Genomic DNA, 12,335 nt, shown 5'->3' on the forward strand with positions numbered 1-12,335 from the left:
TATCTTCAAATAATTGAAGATAGGTTCAATTAATTGAATATATGTTAATTTGGCGTTCCATATGTTTTCACCATATATCGTGCATTATTTTATATACAAAGAAATATATAAAAAATATTATTTTTTAAAGCAATTTTATTGCAGACTTACGTCCTTTCCGTAACAAGGGAATATATACAAAAATCATCACGCAACGGATTATTTTAACTTATATTGTATTTTAACGAAGACCGGAATAAAGATAGAAAGGGGCAGAACAGATAAGGAACACAAGTCACTGGGAACACCGATGAAAAACGAAAAATATATTTGGTGGATCCTTTAATAATAATAAAAAAAAATATTAAAGGGTTCCATTTTAAAGAACATCCGGTGATGTGGTAGGGGTTGATCATGACCTACACGGAAGGGATCATACTAGACTAAAACTTAAGACAAAATAATGACCGAGGGATAACGCACATTGTAATATGGCAAAATTATAAAGTTCTGTACGTAGAACTCTGTCAGTGCAAATGATAATGGTATGTTCTATTCATAACTTGATTAAAGTATATAGACTACATATACGTATCCATAATGATGAGAGTGATATATACTAAAGTAAGGTTAATCGAGCTGGAATAATCGAAATACTCAATCTTGTGCTGCTGCTGCTGCCGCCGCCGCTACTACTACTATACTAACAATAATAAAATGTCAAGTAGAAACTAAATGTTCAATGGGAACTGATGCATTAAGCAACTGCATTTCTGATCACTGGTATTTCCGTCTGTATGATGTTGACAAACACCCCACCCCTCTCCTCAATAAATAAATAAATAGATAAGAGAAACCAAGCCGCTAGCAACTTTGCAGAAAAGAACATTGTGCTACATTTTAACTACTAACACTACCAAAGGGTGATAACTCTGTCGTACTTATTGGTACGTAACGACTACGCGACTCCCGTCACGTAAAAAAATATGTTAACTTAAAAAAATAAATAATAAATCGCTGTTCCTATCAACATTTTGGGACAGGAATGGCCTAATCTAGCCTTTCCCTCCCACATCAATATGTGTAGTATAATATGCTGTCAAAAAATTGTAATTTAACATACACGTTCATATTGAATTATATCTTTATAAAATGTCATGGGAACGCAGAGTGAGGACGTGCGATGTCGCGCGTCCACTCTAACAGGTGTGCGCAACTTGACAGTGTCATTTGAACTAGTGCGCAAAGTCATGTAAAACAGCTGATTTTCTTATAATGATTTGCAATACAAAGCAGTCTTCGTGAGGATTTATGTTATAGGCTTAAAACGTCTAGAAAAGGACGTATGTGCATGTATACATGTATACGTTTTGAAATTGATATGTGTTTGAGCGTATACAGGTTTATAATACACTGTATGTCTCTGATAAATCTAATCATTGTAACATTTTATTGACTGCAGTGGCATGTATCTATAATTCAGACATACTCGATTGATTTGTATGAAATTAACAATAGATAATTGTCAACGAAATTCAAATATCTAAGCGAATTTTGCTACAATATTCCAGAGACACAATATTCCAATTGATTTTATATTTGCAAATATATATATTATATATGGTATATCTAACTCTCCAGATATAATATAGCGTATAGTGTGTGTGCACTATGTCTAAAAGGTAAGGTTTAATCAGTACTCTGGTTTAATATTGAACGGTGATTTAGAAACATCACTAAAAAATGTTTTTTTTTCTTCTTTTTCTCAGATTTGTTTCTAGATACTTCTGAGACGCAGAACGTAACAATGGCTGTCGTACATCGGAGACTAGTATAGAAGTTTCTGTATACTTTCAATATAGATCCCTATAATATACACCTGGAGTGGTCAACTAGGCTGATGTGCGTGGAAAACGGGGGAAATGCTTTCATGTCTTTGCTACGACAGGTGTCCTGCAGTATATATATATTTAGTATTAATGTTTAATGTAGAGCAGAATTCATATCAATTACATATCTATATATATTTGGATCGTTATGTAAACGGCGTGCTACTGGATATTAATGTTGAGTTTTATTTTTTAAAGTGAAAGCTGGGCTAACCCGGTTTTTGAACTGGAGAGGGAGTCAAGAGTTCTCGTGTACATGGTATACACGTCTACCAACGGATGAGTTACCGTGCGCAAGTCTAGTGACGTCATTGAGCGAGTAATGGCGGAGCTCATTCACTCGGATACTGATCACCAGCAAGGTAAAATAGTAAATACCGGTCATTTGTGACCTCTTAGACTTATAACCACGCCGTTTATATATTATATAAAAACCAGTGTAGTCATTTGTGTTCATAATTATGTTATATGTAGACATTTATGATGTTTTCTTTCGCTTTTTAACGCAATACACAGCCCGTTTGCATCGTCTGTTGGATCCCAGCAATGTGAAATTTTATCTGGTATGACCTCGATGGCCCTATATAGATTTAGCACGAGACCTTTAATTTTTGTTTTTAAACGGAATAATCGATTGGTATCTAGGGCAATCTCATACTTCCAATTCCTTGTCAAAGATATGTTTTTGTGTTTACATGTGTGTCGAGTTGTCGACCGGTCATGGTCACGAGATGGTTCGATATTATATAGAGAACCACTGTTTATCATATTTAACTACTGTTACGTAGCATATCATCTGACAGTTGTATGAAAAAGTCTTATACACCAGTTTCATGGTTTGGTCATGCAGATCTAACTATTTATTTCATTAACCATATATGATATACGGTGTCATTCTGTCCATAAAGTATTGATCGTGTCATACAAACACGTTTCAGAGTTTTTAAAAAAAAGTTCCAGCAACATGCATTCTCTTGAGAAATGGGTAACAACACGTTGATCGAAAAGATGATGGACCCAACAGCCGTTTTCAGACAGTTCATGTTAAATATGTTTATTTAAAAGGTCCATTGACAGGTTGTTAAGCTATGGTATGCTACTGTTAGAGGATAGGCTGAAAATAGATGATTGAAGCACAGGTGCCTGACTCGTTTTATAAAATAATAACACATGTCTCATTTATATGTTCTCTACTGTATGTGTTATTATTTTATAAAACGAGTCAGGCACCTGTGATTGAAGGGGTGGAATGATGTAGGAAAGTGTTTTGTTGCAAATTTTTTTGTCATCAAGTTTAAAGTTATAGATACTGATATACAGGATCTTTCTTTCTGTCTGAATCAGGGCACAACTTGCGCAGTGTCAAATAGGTTTCTGCTGTTGCTAAAGGTTGGTTGGCATCAGAACTAACAAATATCCAGAAACCTTAGTTAGTCAGCTGAAATACTAATTGACATGTTACTTAGTAAAATGCTACTACTGTCAAATAAATGATTTGTAAATGTCATGTGCTAGCAGTATCTGCAGTGAGTAATATTACCAGCTGTTTCACCAGAAGTCAATAAATAGAGCATCTGTCTACTAAGATCCAACTATAAGTTCTGTATTACGATAAGATCCAATTCAACTACCTATATATAGTAACCAATCGCCCCATAATTGTGTTTCTTTTTTAGAATTAATTTCAGTGGGATAGCACTATAAAAGCATCTTTCAGTCCCACCATCCATACGTACACTATCCTTACATGACAATACCATACCAAACCATGCATATTACATGTTGGTTGTAACCTATTTCAGAGAACATGGTTAGTGTACATCAGTCACAGCTTAAACATTAAGTTGCATGTTTTCGAAGACGTCCTCTGGGATTTTATAATGTCAAAGTAGGAAAAATTCTACACTTCTGGCTGAAAAAAAGGAAAACATCATGTGACTATCCATCATTGCATTGGTAACCTGGTGGTCTCTTTGCATGTCTGTTCACTTATAATAGAATGTGAGATACCGACTATGTGACAATAGGCATGGTGTGTTTTGACCTTTGTTGCTTGAGTGAAATTTGTCAGTATATTGACTTGAGTGAAATTTGTCAGTATATTGACTTCTGATGCTGTCCAATAAGGATAAGTTGAAAAAATTGGTCTGTTGTGAATCGCATGATTTTTCATTAAGGAAACACATAATAATTATGAGCTATAAATATATTGTTTGAGGAAAAATATGTCAAAGTAAAGGTTCCCTACTTAGCATTACCTTGTTTGATTGATTAAATTATATTGGAGTGATTTGTAAAGGACCAGTTCAAATTCCTTCTAGGGATAAATGCTGGCCAATTGTAATTTGACTTCTCATGCAGTACATTTACAATATACATTTGAGATTTCATCTGTTTTCCTTTCTGAACAACACTGAATGTGTACATGTATGTTGGTGTTTCAGAAATCATTTCCTTACTTGTATCCTGTAAGCAAGCATTCTAGCCTCGAGTTTCATTAAGAAATTTCACTTTGGCTTTCATTATGGCTTTATGTATTATGTATAATACAGTGTTGGTCTAGAAATGTTTACATCTTCTAGAACCAAATCAAATCCATTGGAAATTGATTATTGAAGAAATTGCACTTTGACTTTCATTATCACATATACATACATATGTATTATGTATACAGCATTGATCTAGATTTGTTTACATCTTTTAGAACCAGATCAGTTCTGCTAGCCATTGATTAATATCGATGTTGGTATAAAGAATGCCATCTTTTCATGTGTAAGGTTGTAGGTACTAGGTATTGTAACTCGATCATAAATATTTGAGGAGTTCATTATGGATTTGTGTAGGTTTACATTGTTAATACTGTATGGCTGATGTGAAAGTCTGATATAACTCAAATTATTACAGTGTCTGTCCAGATTCAGAGGTTACTGGTTCAAGTCCTGGTCGGGTTGTGGCATTTTCATCACCCATTACATTTGGCACCCAACTAAAATCAACAAAGGTGGCATAGGGTCTTTTGTGTGTCTTCAGGGTCAAAAACTTTTTTGAAGGAGGGAGGAGTGTAGTGGAACTGGAATGCGGTTAATTATGCTAGTTGTCATTTGGAGTTTAGCGATCCCAGGTTTGAGTTCAGATCTGGTACTTTCCTATTAGACATATGTAATGCTGAATGCAGTGAGACTTAAAAGACTAGTACTTGTTGTATACAAAATGTACAATTATTCACCAACTTGATGGCTTGTGCATACTATGGTATTTGACCTTTTTATTACACTTTATGGCCATAGAACTGTGGTAGTTGTACCAATTATATCAGTCACCATGACAGAAGTAGACACGGTAAAAATATAAAACTGCTGTCCTTCACATTCATCTTGGGTCTACCTGATCATAGCACGATGAGAACAGGTAGTTTATTATGTATAATTAATTATTTACTGGATGTTTGATGCTGGTGATTGATGACTGCAAAACACCTGTGTTCAGGTATGACGGTCATATTGATCATTAATTGACTTACAAAGTTGATATACTGTATACACATGTGTATTTATGTGAACATTTGACCTTGATCCAGAGAATATACTGTAGTGTATGTATACACTGTTCAATATACCTGTATTCATTTATACATTTATATAATATTTAGTTTTCTTCCTTAACGGTGTGATGCACTTTAGTATCTCATGACATAATGCAGTACCTGATGAACTTTTACTCTAAAAGGCACCGAATACTAATATTGAGTTAACTGTTAGTTATAACCTGGCAGTCAAAGGTCAAGTAAAGGTCACTAAATCATGACCTCTTTCAGTACTACTAGTACTGTTTATCCATAACAAATGTAGAAAGAATTTTAAGTACAAACTTCATGTTTTCACCATAGATGTTTTAAATTGCCAGATTGATAAAAAATACAAAAAAAAGGACAATATTATGTAATTTCTGGTACAGTTTTAATGCTTAGTAGTAATTCTGATGAAGGTAGATCTCTGCATACCATACCGGCTATTGACCAGTACATATCTACATATGATTATGTTAATGGTAATGTATGAATCACTCTCAGAATATTGTACTGTCTACAAATAAATACACAGGAAATGACATACTTTTAGTTTAATATATTAAATGTACAATATATATACATTAAAATAGTTTGTATGTTTGGAAATGGGTATTTATGATAGGTATAGCAGTCAAAAACATATATACCAGTAAATCATCTATGATGCTGAACTGGTATGATGATGATGATACTGGTATGATGATGATGATGATGATGTTTTTTGTTTTCAACACTAAAACTCCACAAGGGAATTGATGCAATTTTAAATAGATTGACCAAAAAAGAGAAAGTGCAATTTACAGTAAAATTGGAATGAATCAAACTTACAATTTACACACAGGTTCGACATTTTTGTGGTTATATGTATGTAAAACTGCTATAAGTACAACTACAATGTATTTAGTGACAAGATGAATGAGTAAGTTAATGATGGGATTTTTGTTCATCAAAGTACATCTCCTAGTTGACGAGTGATCTATGGCCTGGAGTCTGTATACTCACAGTAATACTGAAATTGATGGAGCATAGCAATTCAATCCACCATCAAAGGAATTTGTAAATAGAAAAGCCCCATTCTGACAGGAAAATTCTTTCCATGAGGAAAATTACAGCTTGTCCATCCAAATGTGTCTCCTTAATTAAAACATTCGTATTACCCTTGTATTACCCTGCGGCATGTTGGATAGACATATATTAAGAATATATTGAACATACACATGTAAATGTAGCTAATGTAGTTTAAGATCACTTACAGGGTGACTGATTTATGTCTTGTAGGTTTTGTTAATGTATTGAAAATGTAATGAGCTAGTGCTTCTCCAATGATGCAGCCCCAGAAAATCCATGCCAGTTGTTTTCTTCATTCACTTCATGGATAATGCAGATTTAAGTTTAGTTTACCTGAGATTATCATGCCTTAATGAAAGTTGCATTGTTGTATAATAAATGCAAATTATGTTTTATGTAAAGAATTTTACATGACATTGATTTAAATACCACATAATAATGAAATAAGGTAGTACATGCACACAGTATTATAGAGAATTTCTTGAAGGACTGAATGCAATTTGAAGTCATTTTGATGTATGTTAGGCAAAATCTTTGACTGACATTCTTTACTGAATTGTTCTGTTGATAATATTGATGTTATATTTCGTAATTCGACTGCATCCATTTAATTTCATTATCAGGTACTGTTTAAAATAGAACAGCATTACAGAGTTCTAATGTTTGTCTATGGTCCTTGATATGGTATTTTCGTTAATACAAGGTTTTCACTACATGTCAAATTTGACAAATGAATGTTTGTTAACTGTACAAATTTAGCTCTACCGTTTTAATGTGTGTGGGAGGTGAAGACGGTTTATAGTGAATCATACTGTTGTAAAGTGGATGTCATTAATGTCTGGGATATAACCCATTAGTGCACAATGTTTTTAGATGTACTTATACCGTATATGTTCTAATTAAATCCTTTGGTACAAGCTTTATTAGACTTTTCTAATAGATAAGTGATCACAGTATTAGAAAAAATGAACAATAGTTTAAGTAACTAGTATTGGAAACTTAAAATGAACAATTTTAATGTACAATACAAAATTATAAGCTTCCAGGGTAAGTAAAACAGAAGTTTGTTTTTACAATTTTGGCAAGGTTGCATTTGAATCACATAAAATTTTGTTGATATCTCTGAAATGCAGATAAATGTACATGTTCCCTTTTTCATGATGTCTTCATTGCAATAACACCATTTGTAACACATGATATTGGTTAATGAGTAGTTATGCTGCTTTACCTGATCTGGACATATGCCACAGTCAAATTCTGTTTCGTAAATTCATGAAAAGTAAGACATTTTGTTTTACCTTTCTGTGATAACTGTGTTCAGATAAGCTACCTTTCTGAGGCCAAGTCCAGATAAGATGTGGAATGAGTGCCCATGAAGAGGTTGTATCACTCATCGGTCATATTTTATGTTGGTGGTGGTATATCTCACAGAGTTTTTAGGGAGAAAATGTGATTTCCTTAGTACCCTTGAGCCCCAATTACTGCCAGAGCTGTTGGGTGTTGCTTGGCTGATATTACAACTCGCCATGGCCATCAGGAGTGGGCAGATGCTAAAATCTCCCTTACTGATTATCATGCTAGCATCACCGGCTACTGTAAAGAAGAAAAAAAGTTATAAATAAGTTATATGAATTTTTACTACAGTGAATGCTCCAGAATTCAGTCTATTTCACAGTCCAGTGAGTGTAAATATTTGTTCTAGATATTCACTCGACATTGTGATTATAAAAACTAAACCAGTGTCAAGAGAGCTTTAAAACTCATAGAGAATAGAACTGAAAAAGAATTTTAATAGCATGTCAAATGAATTGTATGATAAAAATCTGGTATGATTTGCAGTTGACATAAAAAGGCAGATATTTTCATCTGGAAATTAACTTTGTTGGATGATTGCATAATTTGTCTTAAAAAGTTGACTTAAAAGTCTATATAGAATCTGCTAATCTGTGTAATGTTTGCCACAGGTCAGATAAATCACCACTTTATTGTCCTAACTTAGTACTGGTCAGGATAAATTGATGACTATCAGTACACCTGAGGTATTGCTGGGGGTATCAGGTGTTCAAATCAATCATGTCAATCACCGCAGAGGTCAGTTGTCAAGCAGGACCAGGGGCTACCTGGTGCATCATGATTATTACTGTCATGTCACATGTAGTTTACCTTACCAACTTGTAATGTTGGTGTAAGTGTTAATTTATGACTGCTAGTAGATTGCAAGGGGATATTGGAATGGCCTGCTAGTTCCTCTTGCATTTTAACACAATATCTCAATTCTTTTTGGGAAGATTTCGCTGAAACTTCATCAGTTATTACTGACCAAACTTGCTTGCATGTCAATGTCACATACATTTTATGAAGCTCAGAACAGCCAGATTTCTGGTTGTAAACAGACATTTGTTTTCCACACAATGTTCTGTTGGGTTGATTTCTCTCAAGAGTGGACACAAGGTTTATTCCTCACCAAAAAATGTTTTGAGGTGCAAAGGTCAAGGTAATTTTTTATGAGATGAAAAATTGGTTTCTTCAAAATATTCTGAAATAATGTCCTTTTGGAAATTTGTGTAAAACACAAACTTGACCACAGCATAAGCATAATTGCTTCTTTAGATTATAAGAACCCATCCATTGACAACAATAATCAAACAAGTTAGTATTGCTTTGCTATGCCTTCCTGTTGGCTTAATTTTTTGTTATGGTAACAGTTTCAAGTAGGTCCCTTTGCCCTATAACAATTACTGTTGTCATGGTAACACTTTCAGGTTGGTCCCTGAAACGGCTACCTTAAATTTTTGACCTCTTGACTACATTATTTAGGCATGATGTTCATGTGTGATTTAGGATTGTTATTACTGGTGTATGTCCATCAAAAACTATTACCTCGGATTGTACGGTCAAAGTTAGGTTAGCTAAGGTGTTCATCAAAATTTCCATATAAGGCATAACTCAGACAATATTTTTGTTAAATTTTCATTTTATTTTTTCAGCAATTTATATGGTACATATATATACTAATGATAAAGAACACAGTTTTCTTGGTTTTTACAAAGATTCTTTTTTTGTTTTTTTGTTTAAGCTGATTAGACTTTCTAGCTGATGTGTTGTGCCTGTAATGTTAGTCTGTCATGACATGGCTAAAGGTGGCATACATATGTTCATGTCGGAGAAATACAGGGTCTTTACGTATATAGAGCTGTCATAGGTGTATTCATAGAACTAGTGGGTCTATGGACAGTCCCACAGGTTCTTTGCAATTGACACAAATTGTGCCATTTCATCATAATTATATTATCACTCTCGCAATGGTATTGATCATAGATGAAATATTGCAGTAAAGTCTGTAATTATATTAACATGTGTCATTGTCTGATTGATTATGTGATAACAGTTGTAATCTGTGCCGCTAGATTACTGTCCCTTGTAAATGTGACAGCTCTAGCTTTGTCTGTGATCCTGTGACTTGTACATCATATCTTGCATCATCGGTAGCACCTCTAGATAATTATTAAAGCTCTAATACAATTTACACAGTAGCAGAGATCTATATTGAATTAAGAGCAAATCCAGAAGTTATTAATTCTGTTCAGAATGATGGTGCTGAAACTTGTAAAATGGAAAATACTTCCATTTGGTCCCCCACTCATAATTATTCTTATTGTTAAGAAACCTATATTTTGATGGAATATATAGCTATTTAGACAATTATTAATATTTTGATTTATTTGTATTAATTTGGTAGGGATACAAGTGCAAGTCTTATGTACTGCAAAATGTGTTGCATGGTGTTAACTGAGGGAACAAAAAGATAGATATGTTATTTATTTCTCAAATTCAATGTTAAAAAACAACCAATGGAAACAAATGAAAAAAAGGCATGAAATGGAATGAATTGTTGTGTTCTTCCCGTTAAGAAATGAGGAAGGTAGAAATTGGAGTTGGAGGAGTGAAGCTGTATCTTTACATGTTTTTACCAGTATGTTGTTCAATAACTGTCAAATAGTGAAAGCTGTAGGTAGATACAGTGAACACTTTGAAATTTGTTGCCTAGATTTTACTTTGTAAGTGGGACACTTATAATGGACATTACCTTAAGTAAAAAAAAAATGAGTATTGATTAAGGCTGAGGTGCACAGGTGATCACTGCTACTGACATGTAGACTTGACACCTACCAGTATAGATTGACACCAACCATCACATGGGAGACAGATGTTGACAACCTAGTTATGTCCTACTACCACCATCACTGTCTGTGGTGGTACCTGTGGATGAACATTGACTCGTTAATTCACCTGTTGTAACACTACCCATCACACTGTAGACCAGGTATGTGGTGTCTTAGCTCTTAGGTATGTATACTATAGGTGTAACAAGGTATGGCTGACTGACGAGATGTGGAATGTGCCCAGGGGTCACGGTTCATGGTTGGGTGTCTTGTCCTCCAGGTAAGAATCGGGCCCATTGTCAAACCACACATCTTGTGTAGGACTGGGTTATGATCTCGTCCTAAAGCTCTTGAGTATTCACGAACTAGCCCATCCCTGTAAAGACAGTGTGACCCGTTTTCATGCTCTCTTGAGTAAGGAGAGTCGGGGAGTTGTGTGTAGCATAATATTTGTAAACATTCCAGAGGTGGGACTCCCTTCCTACGTAATGTAGATCCACTAGATCTATTATCATAATCACATATGAAAACATATGTTATAAGTGCCAATGTGGGTAGACTACTTTACATAAGGAATGTCTCTAGGATGTTTTTAGTTCGTTCAGGTGTACAATTACCTGAAAAACTATCAGTAACGCAACGCTTCATCAGAATTTCAACCTCTCCTTTACACTTTTAATTTGAAGTCTGAGCTGTGAAAACTGTCATCGATTTTCGTTGGATTTACATTATATACACTCAACTACTCCAGAACTAGGCTATTACATTCACAGTATTTCTACAAGTTTCGTGTCACTGCAGTGACAGTTTTCGAAAATTCTATTTGTGGTGTTCTGTGTATTTTACTAAGGTTTTCGTTGAATTTATTCATATATTGTGACCTTGGAATTTACCCTGTGTTGGAAAACCATGGTTGGGAGGACAGTTGAGACAGGTATGTACATCTCTATTGAATTGATCACCATATTGATGTTGGGCTATGATGACCTGATCACAAGATGATTGACTTGGTATGTAGTATGCCAAAAAGCTGGGGTCTATAGCCTTGCTTACTTTTACTAAAAACTATGAATATTACTGCAATATTGATAAATTCTACGCAAGTTTCTTTTTCTCAGAATTGTGACATACATAATAATATAAATAGTATGACATGAACACACATACAAAATTCGAACTTGATTATATTATAATGTCACTATAGAATTGTCCCTGTAGCTTCATTTTGCACAAATGAATTTCAGTGTTATAACAATTGTTTCTTTTAACTGCTTGGGACCCAACTTTTTCAAAGGTATCATTAATCACTTCTTATACTGATTCTATTGTATTGAATTGCTTATAATGAGTAATCAGGATAATTGTTCACTGATTACTTCTTAAGAATCTAGAATTTACTTTGATATTGGCACCTAGAAAAAACATTAATAATGAATTTATATTACACGTAATTAGGGGATGATCAAGTAGTCATTTGGTTTTTCATTGGCTAACATGAGATGTTAATGCTGGCTTTGCTTCTCCTTACAATCTGACACTGTTTTGTGATACTTTTGGTAATATATGGTTACCTATCTGTCATCAATATATAATCTTTTAAGATGGTCATGTTTTTTGAGTTTTATCAATTAGGTCATGAATACATATCTTCTCATTGAAATCGGCAAT

Source organism: Pecten maximus, chromosome 5 (genome assembly GCF_902652985.1).
Source record: "Pecten maximus chromosome 5, xPecMax1.1, whole genome shotgun sequence".
NCBI lineage: Eukaryota > Metazoa > Mollusca > Bivalvia > Pectinida > Pectinidae > Pecten > Pecten maximus.